Source organism: Dasypus novemcinctus, chromosome X (assembly GCF_030445035.2).
Source record: "Dasypus novemcinctus isolate mDasNov1 chromosome X, mDasNov1.1.hap2, whole genome shotgun sequence".
Taxonomy (NCBI): Eukaryota; Metazoa; Chordata; class Mammalia; order Cingulata; family Dasypodidae; genus Dasypus; species Dasypus novemcinctus.
The window spans coordinates 54,039,468-54,057,653 of NC_080704.1; the positions used below are offsets into that span (position 1 = coordinate 54,039,468).

General features: G+C 38.9%; 1 non-coding gene and 1 pseudogene across 1 annotated transcript; one reads left to right on the plus strand and one right to left on the minus strand.

The window, feature by feature from the left end:
- The first annotated feature begins 752 nt into the window (after positions 1–752).
- LOC111762043 (small nucleolar RNA U13) lies at positions 753–856 on the plus strand. The gene has a single exon (XR_002795259.2). It is a non-coding gene; the product is annotated as a small nucleolar RNA U13 (small nucleolar RNA).
- A 14,500-nt stretch (positions 857–15,356) lies between these two features.
- Positions 15,357–15,894, minus strand: LOC101439929 (cofilin-2-like; annotated as a pseudogene).
- Positions 15,895–18,186: the final 2,292 nt, after the last annotated feature.

Consider the following 18,186-nt stretch of genomic DNA (forward strand, 5'->3'; position numbering starts at 1 on the left):
CTCACTGCAAGGTCATCCCTCAAGTCTCAAAGTCTCTAGCTAGTGGGTTTTCCTTTTTCTTCCTTTCAGAGTCTTCTGATAGTTGTGCTCTGCATTTTTCCAAGGCTTTTAGTTGTAAATAATGGGAACAATGGGGTGAAGTGTGCTTATGCAATCTTGTCCCCAACCAGAAGTTTTCAATTGTCCCTTCCTTTAAAAAAAATGACTTTATCATTCTATAGAAGCAAAAGCTGACATTTTACCCTACTTTCAAAATGAATAACTATTTTGCATGCCACATTAAGGGGCACACAAGAACAGTAACATTTTGTACCTGGCAATAAATTTTTTTAAAAAGTCACTCTGAGTGGTTCTGATCTTCAAAATAATAAAATCTTAAATATTTACTTTAAAACAAGTGCCTCAACAAAAATATTGTATCCCTGATTTTTGCTGTGATGACTTCTGAAGATATGTCTTTGTAAGTATGTAATCAAATGAAAAAGGTGCTATTTTTTCCATGAATAAACTGATATAAACTTGATAACTATAGTAATGTTTTAGTATTTTTCTTCTAATAATTGTTATATTTTGCATTTGGTGAGCTAGTTTTTCTGAAGTCTCACATCCTTGCACTCTTTACAAGTAAAATCTTTTTCCTTCTCCAACATCTTCTACTTCTAAGTCTTTCTCTAACTTGCTTATAAAAATGATACAAGTTCAGTATGGAAAAAAAGCATACTCCAGGAAACTGAAAACAAGGAAATAATATGATCCTTTTGTGGTTCATAAGCGTGATGAACGGGTGTTCACGCATTTGTGTGAGATGTGCCTCCCTCAAACCTTGTTATCACATCAGCACATTACTCGTCTGATGTGGAAAAAAAAAGTAACAAACTCGAATCCCACCATCACACTTTATACAACCTCCCCCACACCCCATCCTCTTCACCATCCCCAACTCCTGACAACCACTAATCTGTTCATCTCTATAATTTTGTCTTTTTGAGAATGTTATATAAATGGAATTACATAGTATGTGACCTATTCAGATTGACTTTTTTCACTCAGGATAATGCCCTTGAGATTTGTCCAATTTGTCGTATGTATCAATATGTTGTTTCTTTTTATTGCAAAATAGTTGTCCAGGGCATGTATGTACCACGATTTGCTTAAACATTCACCTATTGTGACAGTTAGGCTGATTCCAGGTTTTGACTATTAGAAATAAAACTGCTACGAACAAATGCATCCAGTTTTTTTGTGTATGTGGACATAACTTCTGATTTCTATAGAATAAACGACCAGGAGTGCAATGGTGTGTAGTTAATATTTTAATATATATTTTTATTAGAGAAGTTGTGAGATTACAAAACAATCATGCATAATGTGCAGATTTCCCATATATCACCCCTCCACCAACACCTTACATTGTTGTGGAACATTTGTTACAGGTTATGAAAGATCATCAGACTATTACTACCAACTTTGGTGCACAGCTTACACTGGTGTGTTTTTTCCATACACAGCCTATTATGAACACCATGTATTAGTATTGTACATTTGTTATATTCATGAGAGAACACTCTCATGTATGTACCCTAAACCACAGTCCATCTTCTACTACATGGTTCACTATGATATACAGTACCATACCTTGCACATTCTATCCAAAGTGAGCACTCAGTCACTCTCACTTTCATCCAGAGTTGTGCAGTCATGAACTCAGTAAATTTTTAAACATTTTTCTTAGTCCAAAAGAAAAACTCCCATACACCCCTATTATTACCCCTTAGCAGGATTAGTATCTTCTTTGACATTGATGCGAGAATATTACAGTATTGCTTTTAACTATAACCCATAAATTGCATTGTGTTTTTCTCATGCACCACTGTATTCTTACCACCTTGTAATAATGATGTACATATGTTCTAGTTCATAGTATTGGTACTATTAACCATAATCCTCATCCACCTCCAGGTTCACTATGATATTCAGTCCCTAAATTATTCTCTAGCTTTTTTCAATTGACATTTATGTCCCTACACTACCTCTTTTAGCCAGCTGTGTTAGTTATACTCACCATAATGTGTTACCATCAACTCTCTCCATTTCCACATTTTTACAGTCAAGCTAATTAAAAACTCTACGTACATTAAATATCAGTACCCCTTCTCAGTCCTCCTCTTATCTCCTAGTAACCTATAGCCTAGGTTATTTTATTTTATTTTATTTTATTTTATTTTATTTTGCGTTTCTTAATCAACCAGTGCTATGCACTGGTTTTCTTTCTTTTTTAAAAAAATATTTATTTATTTATTTATTTATTTATTTATTTATTTATTTATTTATTTCTCTCCCCTTCCTCCCCCCACCCCAGTTGTCTGTTCTCTGTGTCTATTTGCTGCATCTTCTTTGCCCACTTCTGTTGTTGTCAGCAGCATGGGAATCTGTGTTTCTTTTTGTTGTGTCATCTTGTGTCAGTTCCCCATGTGGGCAGCACCATTCCTGGGCAGGCTGCACTTCCTTTTGCGCTGGGTGGCTCTCCTTACGGGGCGCACTCCTTGTGCGTGGGGCTCCCCTACATGGGGGACACCCCTGGGTGGCATGGCACTCCTTGTGCACATAAGCACTGTGCATGGGCCAGCTCCACACGGGTCAAGGAGGCCCGGGGTTTCAACCGCAGACCTCCCATATGGTAGACGGACGCCCTAACCACTGCCTTCCTTCTTTATTATTATTTTTTTAATGTTACATTAAAAAAATATGAGGTCCCCGTATACCCCCCACCTCCCTCACCCCACTCGTCCCACATTAACAACCTTTTTCATAATCGTGGCACATTCATTGCATTTGGTGAATACATTTTGGAGCACTGCTGCACCACAAGGATAATGGTTTACACTCTCCCCCAGTCCACCCAGTGGGCCATGGCAGGACATACAAAGTCCAGCATCTGTCCCTGCAGTACCACCCAGGACAGCTCCAAGTCCTGAAAATGCCCCCACATCACATCTCTTCTTCCCACTCCATGGCCACTTTCTCCAAATCAATGCTACATTTTCTTCGATTACTAATCACAATAGTTCATGTATAGAATATCAGTAAGTCCTCTCTAATCCATACTCTATTCCTCCACCCTGTGGACCCTGGGATGGTGATGTCCACTCCCCCTCTATATCAAGAGGGGGCTTAGATTTATAGCCTAGGTTTTAACTTCATGCATTTATTCTTCATATTTAGTTCATATTAGTGAGACCACACAACATTTCTCTTTGTGTGTCTGGATTATTTCACTCAGCACAACGTCCTCAAGATTCGTCCATATTGTCATTTGCGTCCCAATTTCATTTCTTCTTACAGCGGCGTAATAGTCCTTTGTACGTATATACCACACTTTGTTTATCCACTCATTGGTTGATAGGCATGTGGGTTGTTTCCATCTTTTGGCAATTGTGAATAAGGTCGCTATGAATATTGGTGTACGAATGTCTTCTTGCATCACACTTTTCAGTTCTTCTGGATATATTCCTAGTAGGAGGATTGTCAGATCATATAGCAGTTCCATATTTAGTTTTCTGAGGAACCGCCATACTTTCTTACACAGAAGCTGCACCATTTTGCAATCCAACCAGCAATGAAGGTGTGTTCCTATTTCTTCACATCCTCTCCAACACATATTTTTTTTCTGATTTTTAAATAATGGCCATTCTATGAGTTGTGAGATGATATCTCATTATAGTTTTGATTTGCATTTCCCTAATAACGAGGGATATTGAACTTTTTTTAATGTGCTTTTTCACCATTTGTATTTCCTCTTTGGAGAAATGTCTATTTAAGTCTTTTGCCCATTTTCAAATTGGAATGTTTGCCCTTTTATTGTTGAGTTGTATGATCTCTTTTTATAACATAGAAATCAAACCCTTATTGGATATGTGGTTTCCAAATATTCTTTCCATTCAGTGAGGTGCCTTTTACCCTTCTGACAAAGTCCTTTGAAGCAGAAAAGTGTTTAGGTTTGAGGAGGTCCTATTTATGCATTTTTAACTTTGCTATTCACAGATGTAATGATCCTATACCTAGAAAGTCATGAAAAAATCTACAACAAATCTTCCAGAGCTAATAAAAGAGTTCATCAGAGTGGTAGGACTCAAGATTAATACACAAAAATCAGTAGTGTTTCTATACACAAGTAATGAGCAATCTGAGGAGGAAGTCTGGAAAAATTCTATTTACAATAGTGACTAAAAGAATCAAATATTAAGGAATAAACTTAACGAACAACATAAGCACTTGTATTCAGAAAACCACAAAGCATTGCTAAAAGAAATCATAGAAGACATAAATAAATGGATGAACATTCTGTATCCATATCCAAAAGAAATAAAGAGGATCCCCATCTCACACATTATACAAAAATTAACTCAAAATGGATCAAAGACCTAAATTTAAAAGGTAGAGCCATAAAATTCCTAGAAGAAAATGTAGGGGGACATTTTCAAGACCTGGTGGTAGGTGATGGTGTCTTAAACTTCACACCAAAAACACAAACAGCAAGATTTTAAAAATGCAGAACACAGAACGTTCATTGATTATGATGAATAATTCTTGTAACGTGTTGTTGGATTCAATTAGCAAGTATTTCATTGAGGATTTTTGCATCTGTATTCATTAGAGAAATGGGTTTCTAATTTTTTACCATAATATCTTTATCTGGCTATGGTATTAGGGTGATATTGGCTTCATAGAATGATTTGGTAACATTCCTTCCTGTTCAATTTTAAGAAGACTTTGTGTAATATTTGTATTATTGTATAGTTGTTGAATGCTTGGTATAATAGAATTCACCTGTGAAACCATCTGGTCCTGGGCTTTTCATTTTGGGGAGTTGTTTCATTACTGTTTCAATCTCTTTACTTGAGATTGGTTTGTTGAAGTCTTCTATTTCTTCTAGGTTCAGTATAGGTTGTATGTTCCTGGGAATTTTTCCATTTCATGTACACTGTCTAGTTTGTTGGCATACAGTTGTTCATAATATCTTCTTATGATATCTTTTATTTCTGTGGGGTAAGTAGTAATGTCCCCATTTTCATTTCTAATTTTATTTATTTGCACCTTCTCTCTTTTTTTCTTTGTCAGTCTAGGTAAGTGCTTGTCAATATTGTTAATCTTCTCAAAGAGTAAACTTTGGTTTTTTAAATTCTCTCTATTGTTTTTTGTTGTTGTTGTTCTCAGTTTCATTTATATCTTCTCTGATCTTTGTTATTTCATTCCTTCTACTTGCTTTGGGATTAGTTTGCTGCTCTTTTTCTAACTCCTTTAGCTGTGTAGTTAGGTCTTTGATTGTAGCTCTTCTAATATAAGCATTGAGGGCTATAAATTTCTTTCTCTGCACTGCTTTCACTGCATCCCACAGGTTCTGATGTGCTGTGTTCTCATGTTCATTTGTCTTGAGATATTTATTGATTTTTCCATAGCACTTGAGAAGAATGTGTATTCTGCTGTTTTGGGTACAATGTTCTATATATGTCTATTTGGTTTAGTTCATTCATCATATTATTCAAGCTCTTTGTTTTTTTATTGATCCTCTGCCCAGATGTTCTTTCCAATGATTAGAGTGTTGTACTGAAGTTTCCAGCTATTATTGTAGAGATATTTATTTCTCCCTTCAGTTTTGTCAGTGTTTGCCTCATGTAATGTGGGGCATCCTGTTTTGGTGCATATGCCCTTATGATAGTTATTTCTTCCTGTGAATTGCCCTTTTATTAATATACAATGCCCTTCCTTATCCCTAATAACAGCTTTGCTTTTTTTTTTTTAAAGATTTATTTATTTATTTAATCCCCCCCCCCCCCCCCCCGTTGTCTGTTCTCTGTGTCTATTTGCTGCGTCTTGTTTCTTTGTCCGCTTCTGTTGTCGTCAGCAGCACGGGAAGTGTGGGCAGCGTCATTCCTGGGCAGGCTGCACTTTCTTTCACGCTGGGCGGCTCTCCTTGTGGGGTGCACTCCTTGCGCGTGGGGCTTCCCTACACGGGGGACCCCCCTGCATGGCACGGCACTCCTTGCGTGCATCAGCACTGAGCATGGGCCAACTTCACATGGGTCAAGGAGGCCCGGGGTTTGAACCATGGACCTCCCATGTGGTAGACAGATGCCCTAACCACTGATCCAAGTCCGTTTCCCCAGCTTTGCTTTTAAAGTCTATTTTATCTAATATAAGAATAGCTACTCCAGCTTTTTTGTTTGTTTTTTTGTTACTATATGTGTGAAATATCTTTTTATGGCCTTTCACTTTCAATCTATTTGTATCCTTAGGTCTAAGGTGATCTCTTGTAGACAGCATATAGATGGCTCATATTTTCTTATCCATTCCACCAATCTGTGTATTTTGATTTGGGAATTTAATCCATTAACGTTCAATGCTATTACTGTACAGGCTGTTCTTACTTCACCCATTTTGACCTCTGGGTTTTATCTGTCATATTTTATTTTCACCACTCTTTTTACATGTTTAGTTACTTTTACTGATATAATCTTCCTTTCTGTCTCTATTCCAATGCTCTCTCTCTCCAGTCTTTTCTTTTCAGGCTGTCACCCTCCCTTTACTATTTCCTGCAAAGTCAGTCCCTTGGTTACAAACTCTTTTGGTTTCTGGTTATCTGTGAATACTCTAAATTCACCCTCATTTTTGAAAGACAATTTTGCCAGATAAAAGATTCTTGGCTGGCAGTTTTTCTCTTGCGGTATCTTAAATATATCATGTCACTGCCTTCTTCCCTCCATGGTTTCTGATGAGAAATCAGCACTTAATCTTATTAAGCATCACTTGTATGAGATGCATCACTTTTCTCTCATTGCTCTCAGGATTCTCTCTTTCTTTGGCATTTGACATTCTGATCAGAATGTGTCTCGTAGTTGTTCTATTCAGATTCATTAGGATGGGAGTATTTTTGCTTATTGTACATGGATATCTATGCCCTTCAATATGGTTGGGGAATTTTCTACCATTATTTCCTCAAATATTCCTTTTGCCCCTTTTCCCTTCTTTTCTCCTTCTGGGACCCCATGACATGTATGTTTGCATGTCTCTTGACATCATTTATTTCCCTGAGACCCTGTTCAATTTTTTCATTCTTTTCTTCATCTATTATTTTTTATGTTCACTTTCAGAGGTCCCATCTTCAAGCTCACTGAGCCTTTCTTCTGCCTCTTCAAATCTGCAGTTATATGACTCCAGTATATTTTAATTTCATCTATTGTGCCTTTCATTCCTATTATATCTGCTATTTTTCTATGTATGTTTTAACATTCTTTGTGCTCACCCAGTGTCTTAACATCCTTAATCTCTTTAGTCATCTCTTTGAATTTATTAAGTAGATTCCTTTGAACATCTATGATTGGTTCTTCAAATTTTTCATGTCATCTGGAGGCTTATCTTGTTCCTTTAGCTGGGCCATATCTTCCTGTTTCTTGGCATGGATTGTAATTTTTTGTTGGTGTCTCAGCATCTGATTTACTAGATGCATTTATTCTTGCCTCAGTTTCTCTCTTTAGCCTAGGGATTTCTATTTGTTTGGCTTTATGCTACAGTTCTCTTTGATACTTGGTTCAACTTAATTTGGACCATTTTAGTTGCTCATCTCTACCCAATCTGAGGTTTTTTTTCCAGCTTTTTTCACTTGTTTCTTGCTCTTTTTTCCTTACTTATTGCAAAATAGGAGCTGAGGATGTGATTGGTACTGTAAGCCATAGAGACTGAAGCTTCCCACATTGCCCCAGGAATCAATGATGCTTTTTCCACCTTTCTCCCTTGTCAGGGGATGGGGTGGAGCCACAGTTGCATACATTAATCCAAGCCATGTAGATCAAGACCATCTGTAGTTGCCCAGAGAGTAACTGATGATGAAGCTACATGCCCCTTCCTCCCCTGCCTGGGGGGCAATAGAGTTGTAATGTGGGCAGCAAACTAAGCCATGTTGGTCAAAACTGACTTTTGTCAAGACAGACTGATGAAGCACTGTCAAACCTCCTCTCCTGCTAGGGTAGGGGATCTTGACAAGAGGTCCATGAGTTTTAACTGAAATTCAAAAAAAATGTTATTCTTGAGGGGATGTGTTGGCGAAGATGTGATATATTTATTAAATAATACATAGTATAGTGTGGACTTAGTAAGGTGTCTATGGTTTTAGCTTGACTGGTAAGGGGGTCTATGGAACAAAAAAAGGTTAAGAATCCCTGTGCTAGGGGCAGAGAATGAGCCATGGGTGTGAGCAACAATCTTGTTCATGCAGGTGGTAAATTACCACAGTTACCTGGAGAGGCTGAGCAATCACTGCCCCTCCACCTATCTGTCAGGGGTGGTGATGGAGCCACAAGTTTGCCCAACAATCTAGTCTGTGCAGGTCAAAAGCAGCTGTGGGTGCTCAGAGAGGCTGAGGGAATACTGTCTCTAATTCCGTCAGGGGCAGGGATGGAGCCACAGGAGTGCCCAACGATTTTGTTTGTGCAGTTTGAAAGCAGTTGCAGTTGTCTGGAGATACTGAGGAAACACCATCCCTCCCTCCTGTCCTATTGGATTAAGCCACAGGTTTTCCCAACAATCTGGTCTGTGCAGGCCAAAAGCAACTGCAGTTACCTGGAGAGATGGAGGGAGCACTATCCCTCCTCCTCCCTGTCCAGGGTGGGGATAAAGCCATAGATGTGTACAAAAGTCTAGTCCATGCAGATTGAAAGCAACTGCAGTTGCCTGGAGAGGCTAAAAGAACACTGCCCCTCCTCCTGCCCTGTCAGTGCTGGGGTTGAGCCACACCAGTGTCCCAACAGTCTAGTCTGTGCAGGCCAAAAGAGGCTGCAGCTGCCTGGAGAGCCTGAGGAAACACCCCCCTCCCTCCTGTTCTATTGAGGGCAAGGATGGAGCTACAAGAGCCCAACAATCTAGTCTGTGTGGGCTGAAAGCAACTACAGTTGCCTGGAGAGGCTGGGGCAGGTACCCCCAGTTTACTCCCTGCTGGAGATGGGGCTGGAGGCTAGGTTAGGGCAGCAACCTGACCTGGGTGAAAAAAAGAAGCCAGTCCCTACTCTCACTGTGATTTTCAATCAGCCCCACTTCCCCTCATGCTGGCGCTGCTGTTAAAATGGAGGTTACCAGCCTTTTTCCAACCTGGACATGTGTAAACTTTATCTGTTCTAAGGATTGGAGTTTAGTCAACCAGATTTACTACTCAGTAGCTGAAGTCAGTGCCTGACCATCTCTTCCTCCCCCACTTTTGGGAAATGGAGCTTCCAACTCCAGCCACAGAATAGATCCTCAGGTGGCTTTCACCACCAGTGGAAGATGGGCACTGGTCTCTGTGGCATGGTGTACTCTACTCTGGAATCTTCACTGCAGATGGGCAGTCTCCTCCCATGCTTCCAAGGATGTTGCAGGATGTTCTTCTGGTCTCCTGGGCCCCTGAAACAGATTATTTATGTCACTCTGGGTCATTACTAGCTGCACTGTAGGAACAAGCTGACTCTTGGAGATTCTTACTCTACCACCATCTTGCCCTGCCTCCCTGTGGTTAGTTTTTAAAGAAATTGACAAATTATTTTCTAGATTGGCTGTATCATTTTACATTCTCACAAACTATATATGAGAGATCCAGTTTCTATGCATTCTCTTCACAATTTGGTCTTATCAGAATTTTTTATTCTAGATCTTCTAATAGATGTGTAGTAATACTTCAATGTGGCTTTAATTTATGGTTTTCTAAGGGCTAATGACAGTGAACATCTTTTCATGTGCTTATTTGCTATCTGCATACTCTTTGCTAAAATGTTTCATGCCTTCTGCCCATTTTCTAATTCAATTATTTTGTTTTGTTTTCATATATTTTCTTTTTAAACACAATTATTTTGCAAGTTATGAATAAAATATTGTCCTCAATATTTTATTAATTAGCACTGTATACCTTTTTTTAAATTATTTATTTATTTTTAAAAATTACATTAAAAAAATATGAGGTCCCATTCAACCCCATCGCCCCCACCCCCCACTCCCCCCACAGCAACACTCTCTCCCATCATCATGACACATCCATTGCACCTGGTAAGTACATCTCTGAGTATCACTGCACCCCTAGTCAATGGTCCACATCATAGCCCACACTCTCCCACGTTCCATCCAGTGGGCCCTGGGGGGATCTATAATGTCCCATAATTGTCCATGAAGCACCACCCAGGACATCTCCTCGTCCTGAAAAAGCCTCCACATCTCATCTCTTCCTCCTATTCCCCAAACCCAGCAGCCACTATGGCTACCCTTCCCACACCCATTCCACATTTTCTCTGTGGACACTGGATTGGTTGTGTCCATTGCACATCTATGTCAAGTGGGGGCTTAGATTCCACATGGATACTGGATGCACTCCTCCTGCTTTCAGTTGTAGACACTCTAGGCTCCATGGTGTGGTGGTTGACCTTCTTCAACTCGATGTTAGCTGAGTGGGGTAAGTCCAATAAATCAAAGTGTAGGAGCTGAAGTCTGTTGAGGCTCTGGGCCTGGGTGTCATATTATCAGTCCAGAGATTCAAATCCCCTAAATATATCTAAAACCCCAGCACCAACTACAATTCCATTAAAGTAGCATGCAAGTCTTGTGAAAAGAGATCCCCTCTGAGTCCAATTCCATCATGCAGAAACACCAGCTCCAGAGAAGGGCCATCTGCCATGGCAGTGAACCCCATCTGCCATGATCATAGAACCCGTGGGTCTCTTTATTCCTCAAAAGAACCAATACCTGGGGTTGTATCTACTTTATCTGTCTCTCAGACTCTGCTCATTTGTGCATAAGGGCATTCCTTCTGACAACCTCCAGACTCTTTTTTAGAGACTCATAGCCTTATATTCTCATTTCTCCTTTCCATTTCCCCCTTACATTAGGTCAAACAGCATTTTGAAGTCATGTTATTATATGTAGACAGGGATATTCTGCTGATCCGTGTTGAACCTTTAATTCAAGGTCCTTTTCTAGTTGCATCTTCAGCTGATATGTGGTAGTGATCCCTCAGTGCCAGGGAGGCTCATCCCCAGGTGTCATGTCCCACGCTGGGGGACTGCACTGCATTTACATGCTGAGTTTGGCTGTGAGAGTGGCCACATTTGAGTAACATGAAGGCTGTCAGGAGGAAACTACCAGGCACAGTGCTACTCTAGGCCTTATTCTTATTGGAGGTGTATAGGCTCAAAAGCATAGCCATAAGTATCAGGAGCCCACTGTTGGGCCCTCCTTCCTTCCTGGTTCTTGCCGTTGCACCTGGGGAGCTGCCGCTGCTCCCCCAGGGTCCACAACAGTGACCCCCCGGCCAGGGGCCCAGTACCCCCCCCCAGCTATTGTTTTTAATTGTTTCCACTATGAGTATATCTAGACATTACTATATACCCTGGGCATATGCCCTGTATAACTCCCTGTCAACCATATATATCCTGTCAATAACATCCTATATCAGTATTCCTCCGCTGCCATTGTTGAACCACTCTGTGATCCAAAACTTCTTGTAAAGTCAATCCCAGCATAATGTCAGCTTCACAAGAGTCTTAGATCACCGAAATTCATATATACAATATACAGTACTTCCCCAGATTCACCATAAAACCTTTTCTCTTCCACAGCAATAATCTCTTAACTTGTTCATATCATATTTCCTGAAACTGATGTACAGATTCTGAGACAATAGCTTTCAGACAAGATGACATCTGTGCTTACTATGTGGTCCATACTTTAGGTTGTACAGTTTTCTAAATTTTTTGGTTATCCTATGTTTTGCCTTATGGTTTACATTATTAGTCTGCCATCCCCTATATGTTTTTGGAGTAATATTACATGTTTTATATTCATCTTCATGTATTCTCACAAAACTCCTCTCTTGCCCCCATATTTACCTTGTTTCCATCCATTCCACATCCATTTTCCCCTCCCCTTGGGGCCCACAACGCCAGCCAATCTCCCTTTCCCGAGAAGCCATGTCCAGAGATACTTGCAGCAGTATTCAGGGCCTGACTTTCTCAACTGCCCTAATGCCCTGGGAACCATCCTTTCTCACTAGAGATACAGTTCTCTATATTTGATGGCATTAGTCCTCCCCAGGATGTGGGTCTGTATACCTTTTAAAGTTAGCTGGACCATTGTTTCATGGTAAATGATTATAAAATAAAATAATCATTTCAAATGTTAAATTAGACCCAAATGGAATTAACTTTTATAATTCATTTTTATGCACAAAGATGTATTTCAAATATGAATTTTACTATATAAGTTTTAATTGGTCAATCTAACAAATCAAAGTATCATAGTTTAAAGCAATATTTAATCTGAATTGAAGAGGTGTGTCAGAAAGTTGTGAAATCAGATATATACAAAGGATACTACATAACTAATTCACAGTCCCTTATTTTTTAAAAGAATGAGGAAATACCTCAATGAAAAATTCTATGGTGCAAGTATCAGTTACATATATGGTTTAGTATTTGTTGACGTTCTCATATTTTGCTTATTATAGTTAAGTTTTACCAAAAAAGCCATTGAAATGTTCAGGATAATTCATAGGGAAGCCTGAAATAAAATTGCTCAATGAAAAAGATCTCAAGTCATTTATGTAATTTAAAATGAAAGCCTAGATATTTAACCCCTATCTTGCATCTGAAAAAATATTTCAAAAATATGAAAAAAAATTGAATTATACTCAAGTTACTTCCACACATTAAACAAAATTTAAAGGACTTTTTTTTTCCTTGTTTCCTGATAAAAGCATTCTTCAGAAACACAGGGTTAAGTTCTAAGCTACAACTGACTGTTTACTAGCATGCCTGTTTTGCATTCCAGTAGAATCAAGTCCAGTGTTGTCATTGTAGATAACTGTGACAAGATTCAAAAGCATGTGTTTACCATAAATAGCTCTGGCTAAGAGCAAACTGTTCACAAGGAGCAGATCAAGTTCTCTAAAAGGAGAGCAGTTTTTGGACAACAGCCAAATTCTACTCCTAATGTTTAAGGCTGCTGTATCAATTCTTTTTTCCATTTCAACTTCCAAAATACATTAAGAAATAGTAGCTGGAATGAAAGTTCCTTAACCTCAGAAGTATTATTAAACTCTTGAAGGACATTTTAAGAATTATTTTCATTGACCAAATCATCAATAAGAGTTTCCTGCTTCTACTACTCAAAAAGTTTAAAATGGAAATTTGAATTAAAAAATAACTACCCTATTTTACCTAGAGAACAAATCAGATATTGAAAACTATTATGTTGAAGTGGAAAAAATATTTCTGATCTCCATATTAAAACATAAGGAAATAAATGTTTTATAAAAGTACCATTCTATAACAATAGTATTTTACAATAGTTGGCTTTAGAACACAATATTTTTTAAACCAAATAAATTCAGCGATTCAGAAAATATCATGTATGAATATTGTTCAAAAATAATTCTCAAACAACCAGTACACAGATTAATAATAGCTGTTGATCCAGAAGTTGTTTCCTGTAACATTTTTCAAAATGTCCAAGGAAAACAAGGCAACACTTTGTGATATGTCCCAACTTTTATTGCAACATGGCTGTTTTTTGTGAGAATAGGGAATTTGATCTCAAAAACAATGTTCCATTTAAGGCTCTTTTACATAGAAATTGCCATTATGACTGATACTCGAAATATCTTTAGTGTTGCAAGACTCACACAGTAGACATAAAATTCCTATACTTACTCAGTAGTGTACACTCAGTGGAAAACAAGAAGGCATTAACAACAGCTATTTCCTTTAAGGAGATATGCAGGTAACAGGAATGAACACTGAGGTACTACGATTAAGTTGATGACACAGTTAACACAACAACTTAATTGGCATATCTTTTTGTGTTGGGGGTTAAACTCATAAAAAATGTGCTGCCATGTCACAAAGATAGGCTTGCCAAGGCAGGTGAGGTGTATGAATGCCTGGAGCCTCACATAACTGCAATAAAATGCAACTTTAAGTAATTCTTTTAAAAGTTTACCATCTGTCCAGTGTTTACTTTCAAGGCATTCAATTATCTTACCTTTTGCAGTAAGTCTTCTAAATTATTCATGTTGACACATTCGTTGTATTGCATGACGGGAAGTTATTCCTTGGGTTTTACATAAAAGTAACAGTATTAAACAGTCTAATGGCAATCACTGATAGACTGCTTACATAAATGGTATCTCCTTTATTCACTGTGTTGCAAGGGCCCAACACAGTAGGGATGGAGAGAAAAAAAAATACTCTTTCAATTGACTGAGCAGGAGAAATGGAAGTTCCTTAAGATCTGGAAAGGACAAATGAGTTTATGTGGCTATGAGTCTCCAAAAAAGAGGTCGATAGGTCATCAGGGGGGTCGCGCTTACGCACACCTCAGCAGGGTCCCAGAGACAGCCAAAGTAGATAGAAGCCCAGGTACTGGTTCTCCTGAGGGCAACAGAGACCTGCAGGTTCTATGGTCATGGCAAATGGCTCTGGAGTTCAGTGCCATGTCAGTTGGCCCTACTTTGGAGTTTGTGTTCCTGAGTGTGATGGAGTAGGACTCAGATGTGACCTTTCTACACATGCCTCTTCCGTTACTTTTACCGGACCTGTGGTTGGCGCTGGGGTTGGTGTATACTCAGGAGACCTGAATCTCTGGACTGTCCATGTGACAGCCAGGCCCTGAGCCTCAGCAGACTTGCAACTCCTACCCTCTGGTTTATTGGACTTACCCCAGCCAGCTAACAGGGAGGTGAGGATCAACCACCACACCAGGGAGCCAAGAGTGCCTACAACTGCAAGCAGGATAATTGCATCCATCATCCATGTGGAATCTAAGCCCCCTCTTGATATAGAGGTGGAGTGGACATCACCATCCCAGGGTCCATAGGATGGAGGAATAGAGTATGGATTAGAGTGGACTTACTGATATTCTACTATGGAACTATTGTGATTAGTAATGGAAGAAATTGTAGCATTGATGTGGAGAAAGTGGTCACGGTAGCTACTGAGCGTAGGGAGAGGAAGAAGATCTATGATGTGGGGGCATTTTCAGGACTTGGAGTTGTCCTGGGTGGTACTGAAGGGATAGAAGCTGGGCATTGTATGTCCTGACATGGCCCACTGAGTGGACTGGGGGAGAGTGTAAACTACAGTGTAAACTACTACCCATGTGGTGCAGCAGTGCTCCAAAACGTATTCACCAAATGCAATGAATGCCCCACGATGATGAAAGAGGTTGTTGATGTGGGAGAAGTGGGGTGAGGGAGGTGGGGGTATATGGGGACCTCATATTTTTTGAATGTAACATTTTCTTAAAAATAGAGAGAGAAAAAAAGATCCAATTGGTACTTGACTCTTATTTTATAAGGGATTTCCTTCAAGTAAAACTACCACATTGCCTCCCAATTTCTCTCCAAGTGTTGAGCGGTCCCTAATATCCAAGCCTTTTACTTGCCATTCATGTTTAATACCTGGACATTTCTCTTTTGTTGTTTTCTTTTATTTTTTGGTGTAAATGTCTTTTTAATGGCATCTTCAGAGCTAGCATACATCATCTTGCTTTTTTAAGGTGCACTTTCAGAAGCCCAGAATATAAATACTGGGTCTTCTTGCTTAGACTCTTTCATTTCATATCTGGCATCATATAAAGCATATTAGAAATCATTCAGAGGTAACAACTTCACAAAAGTTATGTAGGGGTCCCCTAGAAGATCACCAATGTCACCCACGAAGATATGCTTTGCTTCCTCTACAATTACTGGTCTTCTGTCATCACTTAAACAGAAGAGAACTGCTTGCTTGATTTTTTTAAAATCTCCTCTTGTGTAGATGGCTACTTTACTTTCCTGTCACTAAAAACTTTGATGATTTCATCATTCACTGTAACTCTAGAGGCCATGGTGCCCACAGCTGTGGGTGCAGAAGTGGCTCAGACTCTGACTTTGTGGCCCTAGGGAACAGAAGAAGGAGGCTAGGTTGGTTTTTTACTGCTGAGTTTTGAGAGCTATTTACATATGCTAGATAGTAGTACTTACTGGATATGTGGTCTGTAAACATTTTATCCCATCTGCAGCTTCTGTTTTCATCCACTTTAAAGAGTCTTTCACAGAGCAAAAGTTTTAAATTTTGATGAAGTTCATCAATTCATCAATTTTTCCTCTTACGGATTTTGCTTTGGGGATCAAGTCTAAGAATTCTTTACTTAGCTGTATGTCTGAAAGGTTTTTTCTCCTCAGCCTTATTTCTGAAAGATTTTCTCCTATGTTATCATCTAAAACTTTTATAGTTTTATGTTTCACATGTAAGACCATTATCCGTTTTGTGTTCATTTTGTATAAGGTGACTTACTTAGGTCAAGGTTCAGATTTTTTTTGTCTATGGATGTCCAGTTGCTCCAGCATCAGGTTTGAAAAGGTTATCTTACCTCCACTCTGTTACTTTTGTACCTTTGTCAAAAATCAGCTGGGCATATTTGTGTGGGGCTATTTCTGGTTTACCTATTTTGCTCCTTTGGTCTATGTGTCTAGTCCTCTGACAATTCTATGCAGTTGTAGAATCTTTAGAGATATAATAAGTCTTAAAAATATGTAGAGTGAATTTCTCCTACTTTAGTCTTTATTTTAAAAATTATTTTAGGGGAGCAGACATGGCTCAAGGGGTTGAGAGCCTGCTTCTCACATGGGATGTACCAGGTTCGATCCCTAATGCCTCCTAAAAACAAACAAACAATAAGCAGATAAATGAAAAAACCAAGTTAAGGGAGCCAATGTGACTCAGTGGTTAAGCACTGACTTCCCACAGATGAAGTCCTGGGTTTAACCCCCAGCCCCAGTACCTCAAAAAGAAAAATTATTTTAGCTATTCAACTTCCTTTGCCTTCTCATATAAATTTTAGGATAATTTATTTATATCTATAAAAAATTGTCTGTGATTTTGATAGGAATTGCATTAAACCTTGTTATTGATTTGGGGAGAATTGACAACTTTACTATGTTGAGTCTTCCAATCCATGAATATGGCATGTCTCTCCATGATTATAAATCTTCTTTGGTTTCTTAAACCATCAGCATTTTGTTCTTATCTGCATACAAGTCCTGCACATGTTTTCTTAGGCTTACTCCTAATTATGCCTCTCTCTCTTTTTTTTTTTGAGGGATTGCAAATGGCATTATATTATTAATTTCAGAGTCTAGATATTCATTGCTAGGATACAGAAATACAGATGATTTTTGCATATTGATCTTCTATGCTGTGACCTTGTTGAACTCACATATTAGTTCTAGAAATTGTTTTGCAGATACTTCTTGACTTCCTATGTAGACAATCAATCACATCATCTGCAAATAGAATAGTTTTATTTCTTCCTTTCCAGCCATTATGCTATTTATTTCCTTTCCTTGCCTTATTGCATTGTCTAGAACTTCCTATAGAATGTTGAATAAAAGTGGTGAGAGCATATATCCTTGCCTTGTTCTTGATCTTGGGGTGGAGGGAAGCATTCAATCTTTCACTGCAAATTATGAGGTTAGCTGTACCTATTTTAAAATAAGAATTAAATTTTAAATTACTTTTTGATACCCCAATTTATTTTTACTGTAATCTTTCCAAATTAATATGTATTCTATATTTAACCTTTAAACTCATTGCTATATTCCATTTTACTATTAAGGGAACCTGGCAATATATTGGGCTTCACTTTTCAGGAAGTTTTGGATCACAGAGAGGTTCAACAATGGCAGGGGAGGAATACTAGTGTGGAATGTTATTGACAGGGGACACATGGTTGGCAGGGAGTTCTACAGGGCATATATCCAGGGTACATAAAAATATTTGGATATTTTCATGGTGGATACAATTAAAAACAACAACTGAGGGAGTGCTGAGTTTCTAGCCAGAGGAGCTCTATCATAGTCCCTAAAGGAACAGCAACAATCCCCCAATTGCAACGGCAAAGACCAAAAGAGAATGAAGGTCCAACAATGAGCCCTTGATACTAATGACTATGCTTGTGAGCCTGTGCACCTGAAATAAGAACAAGGCCTAGAGCTGCAGGGTGCCTAAGAGTTACCTCCTGAGAGACTCCGTGTTGCTCAAATGTGGCCAGTCTCGAAGCCAAATTCAGCATGTAAATGCACTGCCTTCCCCCCAGCATGGGACATGACTCCCAGGGATGAGCCTCCCTGGCACTGAG